Source organism: Somniosus microcephalus, chromosome 2, assembly GCF_052327205.1.
Source record: "Somniosus microcephalus isolate GS21.2 chromosome 2, FLI_Smic_1.0, whole genome shotgun sequence".
NCBI classification, from domain to species: Eukaryota; Metazoa; Chordata; class Chondrichthyes; order Squaliformes; family Somniosidae; genus Somniosus; species Somniosus microcephalus.
Genome location: NC_140988.1, coordinates 237190547 through 237206101, shown reverse-complemented (window position 1 = coordinate 237206101; position 15555 = coordinate 237190547).

Sequence of the window (15555 nt, the reverse complement as noted above, 5' to 3'; positions counted from 1 at the left end):
TATGTTTATGAATACACAAAGCATTGAAAACAAAATTGGAGAATTAGAAGCATTAGAAGCATTAATATCTATGGAGGGATATGATATAGTGGGTAAAATGGAGACATGGCTTAAGTTTGGACAGGACAGGAAACTTTATATTCCTGATTAAACCATTTTCAGGAGAGACGGAGGGGGGGGGGGTGAGGGGCAGGGGGAGCGTAGGGTGGCAGTGTTAGTAAAAAATACTATCCCAGCAGTTGGGCATAAGGATGTCCTGGGGTTTGCATTAAGTCAAAATCCATATGGATAGAATTAAGAAACAGGAAGGGAAATGGTACAATTTGCTGTGTGCATTACAGGCCATCAAACAGTGGAGCTGAGATAGGGATGGACATCTGCACACAGTTCAGAGAGACATGTAAGAACAATAAGGCAATAATACTGATTTTAGCTATCCCAAGATAAATTGAAATAAAGGTAATGCACATGGTCCAAATAGGCAGTGCTTTTTAGAATACATCTAGGATTGCTTCCAAGGTCAGCATGTTTCTAGTCCAATAAGGAAAGAAGCATTGCTTGTTTAGTTCTCAGAAATGCAAAGGGGTAAAGAGCAGATTTGAGAGTAGATCAGTTGGGGAATAATGACCAGAACATAGAATAAAAAGAGCAATGAAGAGTCAAAGATAAGGGTGCTGGACTGGAATAGGCAACGTTCCATCAGATAGCAAACGAGGTGCAGCTTTAAGAAGATGTGAATGGCTGCTTTAGTGAAACTCAAGGACACCATAAAATAATCAGTGAAATCGCTGGGTCAGCATGCAGCTACTTGAGGTAGCTGTGAAATAGGCTTTCCTTTAAGGAACAGTAACCAAATATGGCTGAATAGGTCAACTGTGCAACATCTGTTTTATATGGACATTGAGCTCTGGCAGCACTGTTCAGGTGCTGAGACTGTATTATGGAGCAAGGACTTCATCAACGTTTTTTTCATACCTGAGGGCAGGCTGACAGCACTGCAAGCATTTCCCCATGGTATTGAGCATGCAGCAGGCCTCAACACTCAATAATATATGTTGCTTGCACCTACTGCCCACCAGCGCTCTAGGTGCCAAACAACGCATTATTGGCCCACTGGATTTGGTTGTATCAAACAAAGATAAAAGTGCAAGCCCTTTATTTTTTGTGTATTCTTATATTTTGAAATAACTGAGTATGGAAAACAAAATTTGGAAGAAATCATAATTACTCAGCTTCATGAGGAGCCCTGTGTTTCCTACAATACAGTATGGCATGAGGCCAAGAGCCATTATTTCCTTAATCAACATTAAAATTTTGGCTGCAGCAGACTTGCGAGCATGACGGAGTGACTTTGGCCAGACTCCAGAGATTCTCAGAGGGTTAGATGTGCGGTCCTCTTTATCAAAGAGTTGCCACTTGGTCTTGAAGGTTGAAACAAACAGGACAGTGATAACAGGCAAGAATCTTGAGCATCAGGTCTAACAAAGATGTCGTCCAAATTGCAGATTTTAGCCATAATCATATTCCATTGGTAAAGTTAGGATTGTACTTCCTCTGGCATGTAATTGGTTATGCTCAGATTTAGGAAGAAAAGCTGTATGCATATTGCATGCATGATTATATTACTGCAGCAAAGTTAAAGCAGCATGCCCCTAGGGATGAATAATTGAAGCTGCTTTTAATAAAGTTGAACATATGCTCGCATGTGCACTGAGGTCGCTGGAGGTTCGAAGACATTATTCAGTAGTAAGGAATGTATTTTCTTTACTAACTGCTTAGCTTGCATTGGCTGCTCTGGTGAGATCATTAAACTTCTTCCTATGATTCAAAGGAGTCCTGGTTCAAGAAGTCGGAGTCACTGTCACAACCACCACCTTCCATAAAGTACAAATCAAATGCTTAGCCGGTCTTCAGCCCCCAAACCCTAACAGCCTGTCCCTCTTTTTCTGTACCTCGGTTAGGAGGACATCCACAGAAGAGGAGTTAATATTGACTTTGCACGATAGTGTAAAACAGACAATAGTGAATCTCTCCCAAATGTTGTTTCCATTGACTTCAATGGTAGTGTAAAAACCTTGGATTCATTCAAGAGCCAGTTGGATGGTGTGATGGTTGGACCATATGTTTCTATGGAAAGATGAGCTAGATAGACCAGAGGACCTTCTTCATCCGTTCTCATTGTTCTCCTCTCATCTGCGCTCCTACAATTCTGGAGCTTGCCACCTTCCCTTCCTCTTCCCCCTGCTTCTGACCTCCTTCTATCCTCAATTACTATAGCTCTTTCATTCCATCACTTAATAGTTAAGAACATAAGAACTAGGAGCAGGAGTAGGCCATTTGACCCTTCGAGCCTGCTCCGCCATTCAATAAGATCATGGCTGATCTTCTGACTCAACTCCACCATCCCGCACTATCCCCATATCCCTTGGTTCCCTTAGTATCCAATAGAAATGCAAATTGGGAGGGATGTAAATGTGCTGCCGATTCGCTATCACCCATTTTACACTATCACACAAAGTCAAGATCTACCCCTATATTAATGAAAGGTGTTTTGTTGCTTTATTTTGTTGATGTAGTAAAGGAAATTAATTCTGTCTTTGTTGCTGCAAGGGAAAGAGGTTTCACACTGCTTTTTATTCTCACTGTTTAGAGATGACAACTTAATCTGTAAGATGTGTTAGTATCCATCTTGAACTGGGGTTTCTTGGCACATACCCATGAAAACAGTTAAAAAATAAAACTTAATGAGAAATATAAAATGTCTGCCAAAGGAACATGATTTTATAGCCTGGCAATAAATAGTGGTGTAAATTGAGATCCATAATATAATGGATAAGATGTCTTGCAGTTTAACTACTGGCTATAAATAAGTCCATTGCATGTTAACATGGCTGGGATTCAAGAGGTAAATACAGTACAGCCTGCCTATTATATTCGCCCACAGTACGAGCCTGATCTGCTACAATTCAAAGGTGGCTGCTCTATTAGGGAGGAATGCCTGACAAGGTGCAATCATGTTACTTTGAACAGGCAACAAAAGACAATCAGGCTAAAGCTGATTTTATAATTAAAAATGTCACGGTAAATGTATTTAATTTCAAAATGAGACTTTAGCATATAGTACTGTAATTTTAAACATAACTTCAACTCTTCAATGGGACCAATATTCTCGTGGGCAGGTTTGCTAGTGCTGTTGGGGAGGGTTTAAACTAGCTTGGCAGGGGGGTGGGCACCAGCATATAGGAGTAGAAAAGAGGAATAAGGTGCATAAAAGAGTGAGTGTGTTGGATAGTACTAGAGAAGAAATTAGTACTAGAGGCGGAAGTAGTACCATATTAGGTAGAAGCAGAATAAGAAAGACTACGAAAAGTTCAAAAATGGGTTTAGAATGCATGTACGTAAATGCACAAAGTGTGGTGAATGAGGTTGGTGAGCTACAAGCATAATTAGCTGTGTGGCAATATGATGTTGTGGCAATAACGGAAACATGGCTTAAAAACGGTGAGGACTGGGCACTTAATATTCAAGGGTACAAGGGGGGCGATTTTCTCACTGGAGGCGAGATGGAGGTGGGTTTCGGTTTGGGTGGGTTTGAAACCCGCTTCCACTGATAGTTTTCAAAAAATTGCGATTTTCCCATGATTGGCCACTTGATTTCAGAGGTGTGGAATGTCCTTGGTCAATTAGTGTTTAGCGACTGAAACTCGCCTCTGCTGACGTCACTTATCCAGCCTGATTTAAGGACTGCTTGCTGCCTTGGCTCATTCCGCAGGATTTCTGCCTATGCTGCACCACCTGCAACATATTCTGAGAAACCACTATGTCCAATTCCAAGGCAAGGGCCACCCCGAGGCTCTCGGATGAGGCGCTGCAAATGTTGTTTGAGGGGGTGACAGCTAGCAGGGAGGTGCTCTTCCACTCATCTGGGAGGAAGAGGCCTCCCAAAGAAACCAAGGCTGTGTGGGTACAGCTGGCAAGGGATATAAACTCCAGACCTGTGTGCAGATTGGGAGAATGTTTCTGTGTATCGATGACATGTCATCCCTGTTGGAAAGCATTAAAATGATTTGATGCCAAAATGTTGACGTTATGACATCTGTTCTTTCGCCTTAGGCAACTCCACATTGCGGGCTCTGCCACACTTGCGTTGTCAGGTTGGTGGCCTGAGTGAAAGGAGGCCAGAGAGTCATGTCCATTGTCAATGATGCCTTAGGATGGAGCCAAGGACATGTGCCAACGTGGGCAACCTATGCAAATCTAGCCATGATAAGCTCATCCCTTGCATCCCAGGCAACCATGTGCTCGCGTGCTGCCGCTGCTGCTGGTCGATACACCGGCGTTCTGACCTTCTCCTGCTCCTCCACCTCCTCCTGTTCCTCCTCCTCATCCTGCTCCTCCTCAGCCTCCTCGAGGTCCTCCTCCTCCTCAGCCTCCTCCTCATCTTCATCTGAGGTCCATGGAAAAAGAAAACGAATGGTTCCCATGCTGTTTGCAGATGCCTCCTTTGGGGAAGCGCTCATTGCAAGCAGGGAGAGGGTCATCCAAGGAGATCCCACAGTTGATAGATTCTAGCTGCAACACCTCCGACTTCAGAAGGCCTTCTAAAAGTGCTCAGAGACCTTTTAAAGCAAAGGTCTGGCACCTGCAGGTAATCCTTGATGCAATAAACGATGTCCTGTTGGACCTGCAGCTGTGAGGAGACCACCCACAAGTCAACTCACCAGGTTTACCTGGCGTGGTTTAGGAGGTGCGTGGAGCACGCCGAAATGCTCGAAAAATCATGAGGGCCTCTCAAAATAGGCTTAGAGAGGCCCTTAATGAGCATTTAGTGATCATAAGTTTCGCTATGGCCAGCTGGAGGCGGGACCGTTTCCCAATCTCCAAAACCGGCACCGGCAATATCCCACAGAGGCGGGCTGGAGGCGGGTTCCGAACCCGCCCTCATTGATTCTGATTTTCCCGCCATTCCCGCCTCCAAACCCACCTCCTCCGATGTCAGAAAATCGCCCCCAAGGTGTTCAAAAAAGATAGGGAAGGAAAAAAGGGAGGTGGGGCGGCAGTGCTGATTAAGGAAGATATTGTAGTGTTGGAAAGGGAGGATGTTCTTGAGCGGACAAGGACAGAATCCATTTGGTTAGAGTTGAGGAGCAAAAAGGGTATGTTCAACATCTTCAGCTGCTTCATTCATGACCTTCCCTCCAACATAAAGTCAGAAATGGGGAGGTTCGCTGATGACTTCATAGTGTTCAATGCCATTCACAATTGCTCAGATATTGAAGCCGTCCATGCCAGCATGCAACAAGACCTGAACGACATTTAGGCTTGGACTGATAAGTGGCAGGTAATATTCGCACCACAGAAGTGCCAGGCAATGATTATCTCCAACAAGTGGGAGTCTAACCACCGCCCCTTCACATTCAATGGCATTACCATCATCAAATCTCCCACCATCAACATCCTGGGGGGGTCACCATTGACCAGAAACTTAACTGGACCAGCCACATAAATACTGTGGCAACAAGAGCAGGTCAGAGGCTAGGTATTCTGTGGCGAGTGTCTCACCTCCTGACTCCCCAAAGCCTTTCTACCATCTACAAGGCACAAGTAAGGATTGTGATGGAATACTCTCCACTTGCCTGGATGAGTGCAGCTCCAACAACACTCAAGAAGCTCAACACCATCCAGGACAAAGCTGCACGCTTGATTGGCACCCATCTACCACCTTAAACATTCACTCCCTCCACCACCAGCGCACCGTGGCTTAAGTGTGTATCATCTACAAGATGCACTGCAGCAACTCACCAAGGCTTCTTCGGCAGCACCTCCCAAATCTCTTCCACCTAGAATGACAAGGGCAGCAGACACATGGGAACACCACCACCTCCAAGTTCCCCTCCAAGTCACACACCATCCTGACTTAGAAGTATATCGCTGATCCTTCATCGTCGCTGGGTCAAAATCCTGGAACTCCCTACCTAACAGTACTGTGGGAGTACCTTCACCATATGGACTGCAGCGGTTCAAGAAAGCAGCTCACTACCACCTTCTCAAGGGCAATTAGGGATGGGCAATAAATGGTGGCCTTGCCAGTGACGCCCACATCCCATAAATGAATTTTAAAAAATTGGATGTATTCTATACGCCTCCAAATAGTGAGAGGGTGGTAGAGGAGCAAATCTGCAGGGAAATCGCAGAGATATGCAAGAGCTATAGAGTGGTGATATTGGGGGGACTTTAATTACCCAAATATCGATTGGGATAATGCTAGCATAAAGGGAAAGGAAGGGGGAGGAATTTCTGAAATGTGTTCAGGAGAATTTCCTTGACCAATATGTTCTTGGCCCAACTAGGTAGGAGGCATTGCTGGATTTGGTGCTGGGGAATGAGGTGGGCCAGGTCGACCAAGTGTCTGTGGGAGAACACTTGGGTACGAGTGATCATCGTATCATAAGATTTAGATTAGCAATGGAGAAGAGCAAGGAACAATCTGGAGTGGAACTTCTAAACTGGAATAGGGCTAACTTCAATGGGATGCAAAAGGATCTAGCCAGGGTAAAATAGAACCAAAGACTGACAGGAAAAACTGAAATGGAACAATGGGTGATCTTTAAGGAGGAGATGTTCCATGTACAGGCTAGGTACATTCCAATAAGAGGGAAGGGTAAGGAAACCAAACCAAGGGCTCCTTGGATGACGAGGGAGATAGAGAAGATGATGAAACAAAAAAAGAGGGTGAATGATGCATGTCAGGTGAATTCTTCATGGGAGAACCAAACCAAATGCAATAAGTTGAGAGGGGAAGTGAAGATGAAAATAAGATTGGCAAAGAGAGAATATGAGTGTAGAATGGCGGTTAACATAAAAGGGAACCCAAAAATCTTCTACCGGCATGTAAACAATAAGCGGTTATAAGAGGCAGGGTGGGGCCTATTCGGGACAAAGAAGGTGATATAATAATAATTCAACTTTATTGTCATTGTACAATGCACAAGTACATGAACAACGAAATGTGATCTTGCAAGCTCCCATGAGTCCAGTACAAATAACATTAACATTAACTGTAAATAGCACCGTCCTGGGAGAAGCAAAGCCGCTGCGTCTGTGCGCGCCGCCATTCCATTTCCACCATTCCTCCTGTCCGACAATCTTCAGCCCAACGCCCGGGCCTGCTCACCAGCCGCCCCTCCCGGGGCTCCTTCCGTGACCTTCTCACCAACCGCCCCTCCTCGGGGCTCTTTCCGTGACCTTCTGCACCTGGTCGTCCCTGATGGTCACCCTTCCAGGTACTAACCAGGCCTGGACTCTGCTTAGCTTCCAAGCCTTGCCAGTGACAGTGGAAAAGGTGGATGCAATGGAAGGGGTGATAATTGATAGATAGAATGTACTGGAAAGGCTGGGTATGCTTAGAGTGGATATGTCGCCTGGACCAGATGGCTTGCATCCCAGATTGCTAAGGGAATTGGGGGAAGAGATAGCGGAAGCGCTTGCCATAATTTTCCAATCTTCCCTAGATGTGGGGGAGGTGCCTGAGGATTGGAAAGTGGCAAATGTGACACCATTGTTCAAGAAAGGGGGTAAGGACAATCCTAGTAACTACAGGCTGGTCAGCTTAACATTAGTGGTGGGTAAAGTTTTAGAAACAATAATCAAGGAAAAAATTAACAGACACTTGGAGAGGTTTAAGCTAATTAAGGAGAGCCAACACGGATTTGTAAAAGACAGATCATGTTTGACTAATCTAATTGAATTTTTTGATGAAGTAACAGGGAGGATCAATGAAGGGATGTTGTCTACATGAATTTTTGGAAGGTGTTTGACAAAGTACCACATAGAAGGCTGGTTAACAAAATTGAGGCTCATGGAATAGGTGGGTCAGTGGCAGCTTGGCTATGGAATTGGCTTAAGGACAGAAAACAGCGAGTTGTGGTAAATGGCTGTTTTTCAGGCTGGAGGATAGTAGACAGTAGTTTTCCCCAAGGGTCAGTGCTGGGGCCACTGCCTGTTTTGATATATATAAATGACCTGGATATTGGAATACAAAGTAGAATTTCTAAATTTGCTGATGACATCAAACTTGGGGTTGTGGCAAACAGTGAGGATGATACAAATCGACTGCAACAGGACATAGAAAGGCTAGCAGAATTGGCAGACAAGTGGCAGATGGAATTTAATACAGAGAAGTGTGAGGTGATGCATTTTGGCAGAAGGAACAGGGAGGGGCAATATACACTTAATGGCACAGTTTTAAAGAGTGTGCAGGGTCAGAGGGACCTGGGAGTTAATGTGCATAGGTCCCTTATGGTGGCAGGGCATATTGAGAGACTGGTTAGCAAAGCATATGGGATCTTGGGTTTCATAAATAGAGGTATTGAGTACAAAAGTAGAGAAGTTATGCTGAACCTTTATAAAGCTCTGGTTAGGCCACAACTGGAGTATTGCGTCCAGTTCTGGTCACCACACTTTAGGAAGGATGTAAAGGCCCTTGAAAGGGTGCAGAGGAGATTTACCAGAATGGTTCCGGGGATGGGGGATCTTAGCTACAAGGACAGGTTGGAGAAGCTGGATTTGTTTTCGTTAGAGCAAATGAGGTTGAGGGGTGATTTGATAGAGGTGTACAAGATTATGACGGGTTTGGATAGGTTAGTCGGGGAAAGGCCGTTCCCACTAGTTGATGTACAAGGACAAGGGGACACAGATTTAAGGTTTTTGGCAAGAGATACAGGGGGGATGTGAGGGAAAACTTTTTTGCAGCGAGTGGTGAAGACCTGGAACTCGCTGCTGGATTCTCAATAACGTAAGCAACAGCTTCTAACCTTGGAAAGTGAACAGCTATGAAATGAGAGCTTTTATAGACCATATATAACAGAATGTAAAATAAGTTTTTACATATAAAACTTATAAAAGAAGTTTTTGGAGAAATGTGCAAAGCTTCAATGGTGACTTTTCAGAGCGGAAATGTGTTTTAGCCACCTTAAACTTGCCCGCCTGACATTTGTGAGTTCAAGGAAAATTTCATCAAATAGATCCTCGCTGTGCAAGATTGAGGGATCATGCACATCATGTTTGACTCTTGCTATGCCTGCAATACCACAGTTATCTCCATTATCAACTACAGAAAGTGACAGGGTTATTATAGTGGTCACCAGCTCCTGTTCATATCTGGCACCGGCCATTCAGCTCAAGAGTTCAGTCCATACTTTGGCATTATATTATCTGAGAAAATGGCAACTTGATCTTAGGTAGTTTCTGAATATTACATTAATTTGAGACCAAGTTAATGTGATGGTAGACTTGATTAGGTTTTAATCATTCCTGACTCCATCACATATAGCTCTGAATGGCTTCAGTGTGTCAACAGCTTGACTGGGTAACCCCGTAATGTCAGCAGGCACACTCTAATTTGTCTTTTAATTTCTGCTGTCAAGCTTGGAAATATAGGTATTGGGGCAGAAATTCCTCCCCAAACGCGTGAGTACGGAAGGGGTACTCACGCGTCTGGCCGGAGGAAATGCCGGTTTTCAGCATGCACAGCGCATGCGCTGAAAACCGGCATTTCCTCTCCTCTAACCCAAGAGTTGAAGAGGCTAGCACGTGCGCTGTAGGGGGCAGCGCGTGCGCCTTGGATTTCCTCTGTTTTGGGGGATTTGCGCATGTGTAAAGGCCTCCGGTCTTTACGCTTGTAAAAAGCACACGTAAGTATTTATTTTTACAGGTAAGTGGTGTTTTAGTGTAATTTAGAATTTTTTTTCCCACAGGTTTATTATTTTAAAGAATCTACAATAAGGTAAGTTTAGTTTTAGACCCTTTTTATTAAAAAAAAAAAAATTTCAAAAAAAAATTATTGTTTAAATTATTTTTTTAAACTTATTTATACTTAATTTAATGATTGGGATGTTTTTTTAATTTTTATTTAAAGTTTAAATAGTGTTTTGGGCCCCCGTAGTTTTCATGAGTTTGACAGTTCTTACTCTCAAACTCATGAATGAACCTTCCCCTCCCCTGATTGGTTGTACAGTGCTCACCTGATCCCAGCCGGCACATCGCACTAACTACGCCGCTGGATCAGGTAAGCACTGTGCACTGACATCTGAACCGGGCCTGTGACAGGAAATGCAAGCAGGCCCGGGCTTCAGATGTCAGCGCGCAGGGTGAGTGCAGATCGGGGGCTTGCACCCGCGGAAAGCCCCCGACCCGAATTTTTGGCCCATTGAAGTTATGTAATGACTATCTGTATCTCAACTAACACTACATTAATCTGTCCCAAAAGATAATATTTTATACACTTGATAATTCATTGATACTGAATTAAGGTAGTTTGAAATTGTTTGTGTATTATAGTTACAATGCATGGCTATGCAACAAAAATAAACCTAATGGAAGATACAGTATCATAATGTTACATTTCTCATCACAAAGACTGTGCAACTGACATCTACTGTATTCTGTATTTTCTTAAATCAATGTTACAAAAAGGAATTCATTTAGATTTCATATTTTAAATTTGAAAATCCTTTAGCAAAAATTCCATTTTTGTGTTATCTATATATTACGATAAGATCACTATCTTATGTGTTTGCAAACTACAGGACATGTTGCTATCTAATTTATAGCAAACTAGCTGGAGTGCCCGGTGGTGCCGAGGGTTTTTTGAGGGCATGTTGTTATGAAAAAAGTAGAAATAATTTTTATCTATATATATCAATGAGTCTGTCCGTCTGTCCATCTGTCTGTCTGTCTATGTGGGGGAAGGAGAGAGAGAGAGTGGGAAGGAGAGAGAGAGGGGGAAGGAGAGAGAGTGGGGGAAGGAAAGAGAGAGAGAGAGAGGGGGAAGGAGAGAGAGAGAGAGAGAGGGCGGGAAGGAGAGAGAGAAAGAGAGGGGGAAGGAGAGAGAGAGAGTGGGAAGGAGAGAGAGAGAGGGGGAAGGAGAGAGAGAGAGAGAGAAGGAAAGAGAGAGAGGGGAAGGAGAGAGAGAGAGGGAAGGAGAGAGGGAGAGAGAGGGAAGGAGAGAGAGAGAGGAAAGGAGAGAGAGAGAGAGAGGGAAGGAGAGAGAGAGAGAGGGAAGGAGAGAGAGAGAGAAAAAAGAGAGAGAGAGAGAGGGGGGAAGGAGAGAGAGAGAGGGGGAAGGAGAGAGAGAGAGGGGGAGAAGGAGAGAGAGAGAGAGGGAAGGAGAGAGAGAGAGAGGGAAGGAGAGAGAGAGAGGGAAGGAGAGAGAGAGAGAGGGAAGGAGAGAGAGAGAAAAAAGAGAGAGGGGGGAAGGAGAGAGAGAGAGAGTGGGAAGGAGAGAGAGAGAGAGAGGAGATAGAGAGAGAGAGGGGGAAGGAGAGAGAGAGAGAGGGGGGAAGGAGAGCGAGAGAGAGAGGGGGAAGGAGAGAGAGAGAGAGAGAGAGAGGGGGAAGGAGAGAGAGAGAGGGGGGAAGGAGAGAGAGTGGGGGAAGGAAAGAGAGAGAGAGAGAGGGGGAAGGAGAGAGAGAGAGAGAGAGGGCGGGAAGGAGAGAGAGAAAGAGAGGGGGAAGGAGAGAGAGAGAGTGGGAAGGAGAGAGAGAGAGGGGGAAGGAGAGAGAGAGAGAGAGAAGGAAAGAGAGAGAGGGGAAGGAGAGAGAGAGAGGGAAGGAGAGAGGGAGAGAGAGGGAAGGAGAGAGAGAGAGGAAAGGAGAGAGAGAGAGAGAGGGAAGGAGAGAGAGAGAGAGGGAAGGAGAGAGAGAGAGAAAAAAGAGAGAGAGAGAGAGGGGGGAAGGAGAGAGAGAGAGGGGGAAGGAGAGAGAGAGAGGGGGAGAAGGAGAGAGAGAGAGAGGGAAGGAGAGAGAGAGAGAGGGAAGGAGAGAGAGAGAGGGAAGGAGAGAGAGAGAGAGGGAAGGAGAGAGAGAGAAAAAAGAGAGAGGGGGGAAGGAGAGAGAGAGAGAGTGGGAAGGAGAGAGAGAGAGAGAGGAGATAGAGAGAGAGAGGGGGAAGGAGAGAGAGAGAGAGGGGGGAAGGAGAGCGAGAGAGAGAGGGGGAAGGAGAGAGAGAGAGAGAGAGAGAGGGGGAAGGAGAGAGAGAGAGGGGGGAAGGAGAGAGAGAGTGAGAGAGGGGGGAAGGAGAGAGAGAGAGGGGGGAAGGAGAGCGAGAGAGAGAGGGGGAAGGAGAGAGAGAGAGGGGGAAGGAGAGAGAGAGAGAGAGGGGGGAAGGAGAGAGAGAGTGAGAGAGAGGGGAAGGAGAGAGAGAGAGGGGGGAAGGAGAGAGAGAGGGGGAGAAGGAGAGAGAGGGGGGAAGGAGAGAGAGAGGGGGGGAAGGAAAGAGAGAGAGAGAGGGGGGAAGGAGAGAGAGAGCCGCCGCTCCTCCAGTCGATGTGTTGCGGGCCGACCCCTGATGAGCGCCCGATCCGCTGAGCCGGAGCCCTCGCCGCTGCTCCCCTGCTCGCTGTCTGTCGGGCCGCGTGGTTCTCTGTTTTCCCACGCAGCCGGCCAGAGAGAAGAAAAACAAAAGAGATGAAGAGAGACGCGACTGAGTGAACGATTTAATTTAAAGCAGCCTCTCCCCCGCTAAAAGGTGAGAGCCGGAGGGAGATTTTGCGGGTGAAGAAGGGCAGCCGCCATTTAATTTCCCACCCGGGGAAGGGCTTGGAAAATTGGGCCCGGCCGCAGTGGCTGTGCGCGGCCTAGCGCTTCAGGCCCGGCCGGGCTCTCAGGCCGCGACTTACCTCAGCTGAGCTCCCGCTTCGGGAGAGAGAGAGAGAGACAGAGGGGGGGAAGGAGAGAGAGAGAGAGAGGGGGGAAGGAGAGAGAGAGAGAGAGAGAGAGAGAGGGGGGAAGGAGAGAGAGTGAGAGAGAGGGAGGGGAAGCACTTAGAGGCAGGCCGCGGTGACCATGCGCGGCCTAGCGCTTCAGGCCCGGCCGGGCTCTCGGGCCGCGACTCACATCAGCTGAGCTCCCGCTTCAGGAGAGAGAGAGAGAGAGGGGGGGGGAAGGAGAGAGAGAGAGAGAGAGAGAGGGAGGGAAGGAGAGAGAGAGAGAAATTCCTGAATCAATACTAATGAATCAACAATTTCCTCACCTCCATTACCATTTTTTTAGCTTCAGGCCTGGCCGGTCTTTAATGGCCGCCACTCACCTCAGCTCAGCTCCCACTCAGCAGTTTGAAGGATTAGGCCCTGCCCACAAATGCCATGAAACGCCCCCCGTGCCCCTGTAGGATTGGTCAACCATCACGTCATTCAACGATAATGAGCGGTAGGATTGCTCAACCGCTAAGGAGCGGATTTTGTCTGTTTTTTGAAAGTTTTTTGTGTACTGTCCGAACAATTTTTGTCTGACCAAAAAGTAAATACACCTATGAGACTCCGCTAATCATAAGCTTTCTTTTGATATAACATATGTGTAGTTACGCTCTATAACTTTTGAGTGATGCCCCGGACAGACAGACAGACAGACAGACAGAACGATCCTTTTATATATATATATACTAGCAGGGGAGCCCGGCGTTGCCAGGGCAATTTTGGGCCACGTGGTCTCCGTGACCCTGTCTGTCCCCCCTCTCTGTCCCTCTCCTGGTCTCTCTGTGCTGTCCTCTCCCTCCCTCCCCTCTCCCTGTCTAGCGCCTGAGGCCCGGTGCCGTTGTGATAGCGGCCGTGCGGGTCCTAGCGGTTGAGGCGCGGCCGGGCTGTCGGGCCGAGACGGACCCGAGCTGAACTCCCCCGCGGATCGCACGGCTGACGGCCGGCCGCTACGGCTCCCCCGACCGCTGTGTGTGTCGGGCCGAGCAGTTGCGAGGCACGGCCCGAGTGAGCCCAACTTACCTGCTGCTCCGGCGGGGCGGGAGCGGGATCGGGAGCCGGAATGTGGGGGTTTGTTTTGGTGCTGCTGTCCCTGTGGGGATGGAAAAAATGGCGATGAAGTTTAGGGAGAGTGGAGGATTAGGACCTGCCCGTGATGCACTGATTGGTCAACCATCAGGTGAGTGAACTGTAGGATTGGTCAAGCAGGACGTCAGTCAACGCTAATGACAGGTAGGATTTTTGAACATTTTTTGTATATTGTCCTAACAATTTTTGTGTGACGAAAAAGTAAATATGCCTACGAGAGTCCCCTAATGATAAGCTTTCTTTTGATATAACATGTGTAGGTACACTCTATAACTTTTGATTGTATAGCCGGACAGACAGAAGGACAGACAGAAAGACAGACAGAAAGACAGACTGTTTTATATATATAGATAGATGTATATTTAATTTAGAGAAGACTTAAAAACAATTTTTTTAATAGCTCTAGTAATAAAACAGCTAATCATCATTACAGCAATGTCATTCATTAGCTCTTAACAGAAAGCTACTCAGTTCAAAGTTATTCCTATATTTGCATTAAAAACAGAAAATATTGGAAATACTCAGCAGGTCAGGCACCATCTGTGGAGAGAGCAACAGAGTTAACGTTTCAGGTCAATGACCTTTCGTCAGAACTGGAAAAAGTTAGAGATATCGCAAATTTTAAGCAAGGAAAGGTGGGAAGGGAGGAAAGAACGAAAGGGAAGGTCTGTGATAGGGTGGAAGGCAGGAGAGATTAAATGACAAAAGGTGTGATTGTACAAAGCAAAAGGCGATGGTAATGAGACAAGTGAAGAAACAAAAGATGGGTCTAGAAGAGGTGTAAATGGGAATAGCAGAATCATCAACAGCAGCCATCTGAAAAAATGCGGGCAGAGATTATGGTCTGAAATTGTTGAACTCGATGTTGAGTCCAGAAAGCTGTACAGTGCCTAATCGAAAACTTACGTTGAGCTTCATTGGAATAGTGTAAGAGGCCGAAGACAGAGAGATCAGAGTGGGAGTGGAGTGGAGAATTAAAGTGACAGGGGACCAAAGCTCGGGGTCACACTTATAGACTTAACGGAGGTGTTCCGCAAAGCGGTCACCCAATCTGAGTTTGGTCTCCCCAATGTAGAGGGGACCGCATAATGAGCAGCGAATACAGTATACTAATTTGAAAGAAGTACAAGTAAATCGCTGTTTCCCCTAGAAGGAGTGTTTGGAGCCCTGAACGGTGGGAAGGGGGGAGGTAAAAGAAAAGGTGTTGCATCTCCTGCTCTTGCACGGGAAGGTGCTGTGGGAAGGGGAGGGGGTGTTGGGGGTGATTGAGGAGTGGACCATGGTGTTGTGGAGGGAACAGTCCCTTCGGAATGCTGAAAGGGGATGGGAGGGGAGGGGAAGATGTGTTTGGTGGTGGGATCACGCTGGAGGTGGAGGAAATGGCGGAGGATGATCCGTTGAATGTGGAGGCTGGAGGATGGAAGGTGAGTACAATGGGAACCCTATCGTGCTTCTGGGAGGTGGGGGAAGAGGTGAGAGCAGAAGTGCAGGAAATGGAATGGACACGGTCGAGGGCTGTGTCAACCACAGTAGAGGGGAATCCTTGGTTGAGGAAAATGGAAGACACATCGGAAGCACTAATATGGAAGGTGGCATCATCACAACAGATGCGATGGAGACGGAGAAACTGGGAGAATGGAATAGAGTCCTTACAGGAAGCGGGGTGGGAGGAAGTGTAGTCCAGGTAGCTGTGGGAGTCAGTGGGCTTATAGTGGATG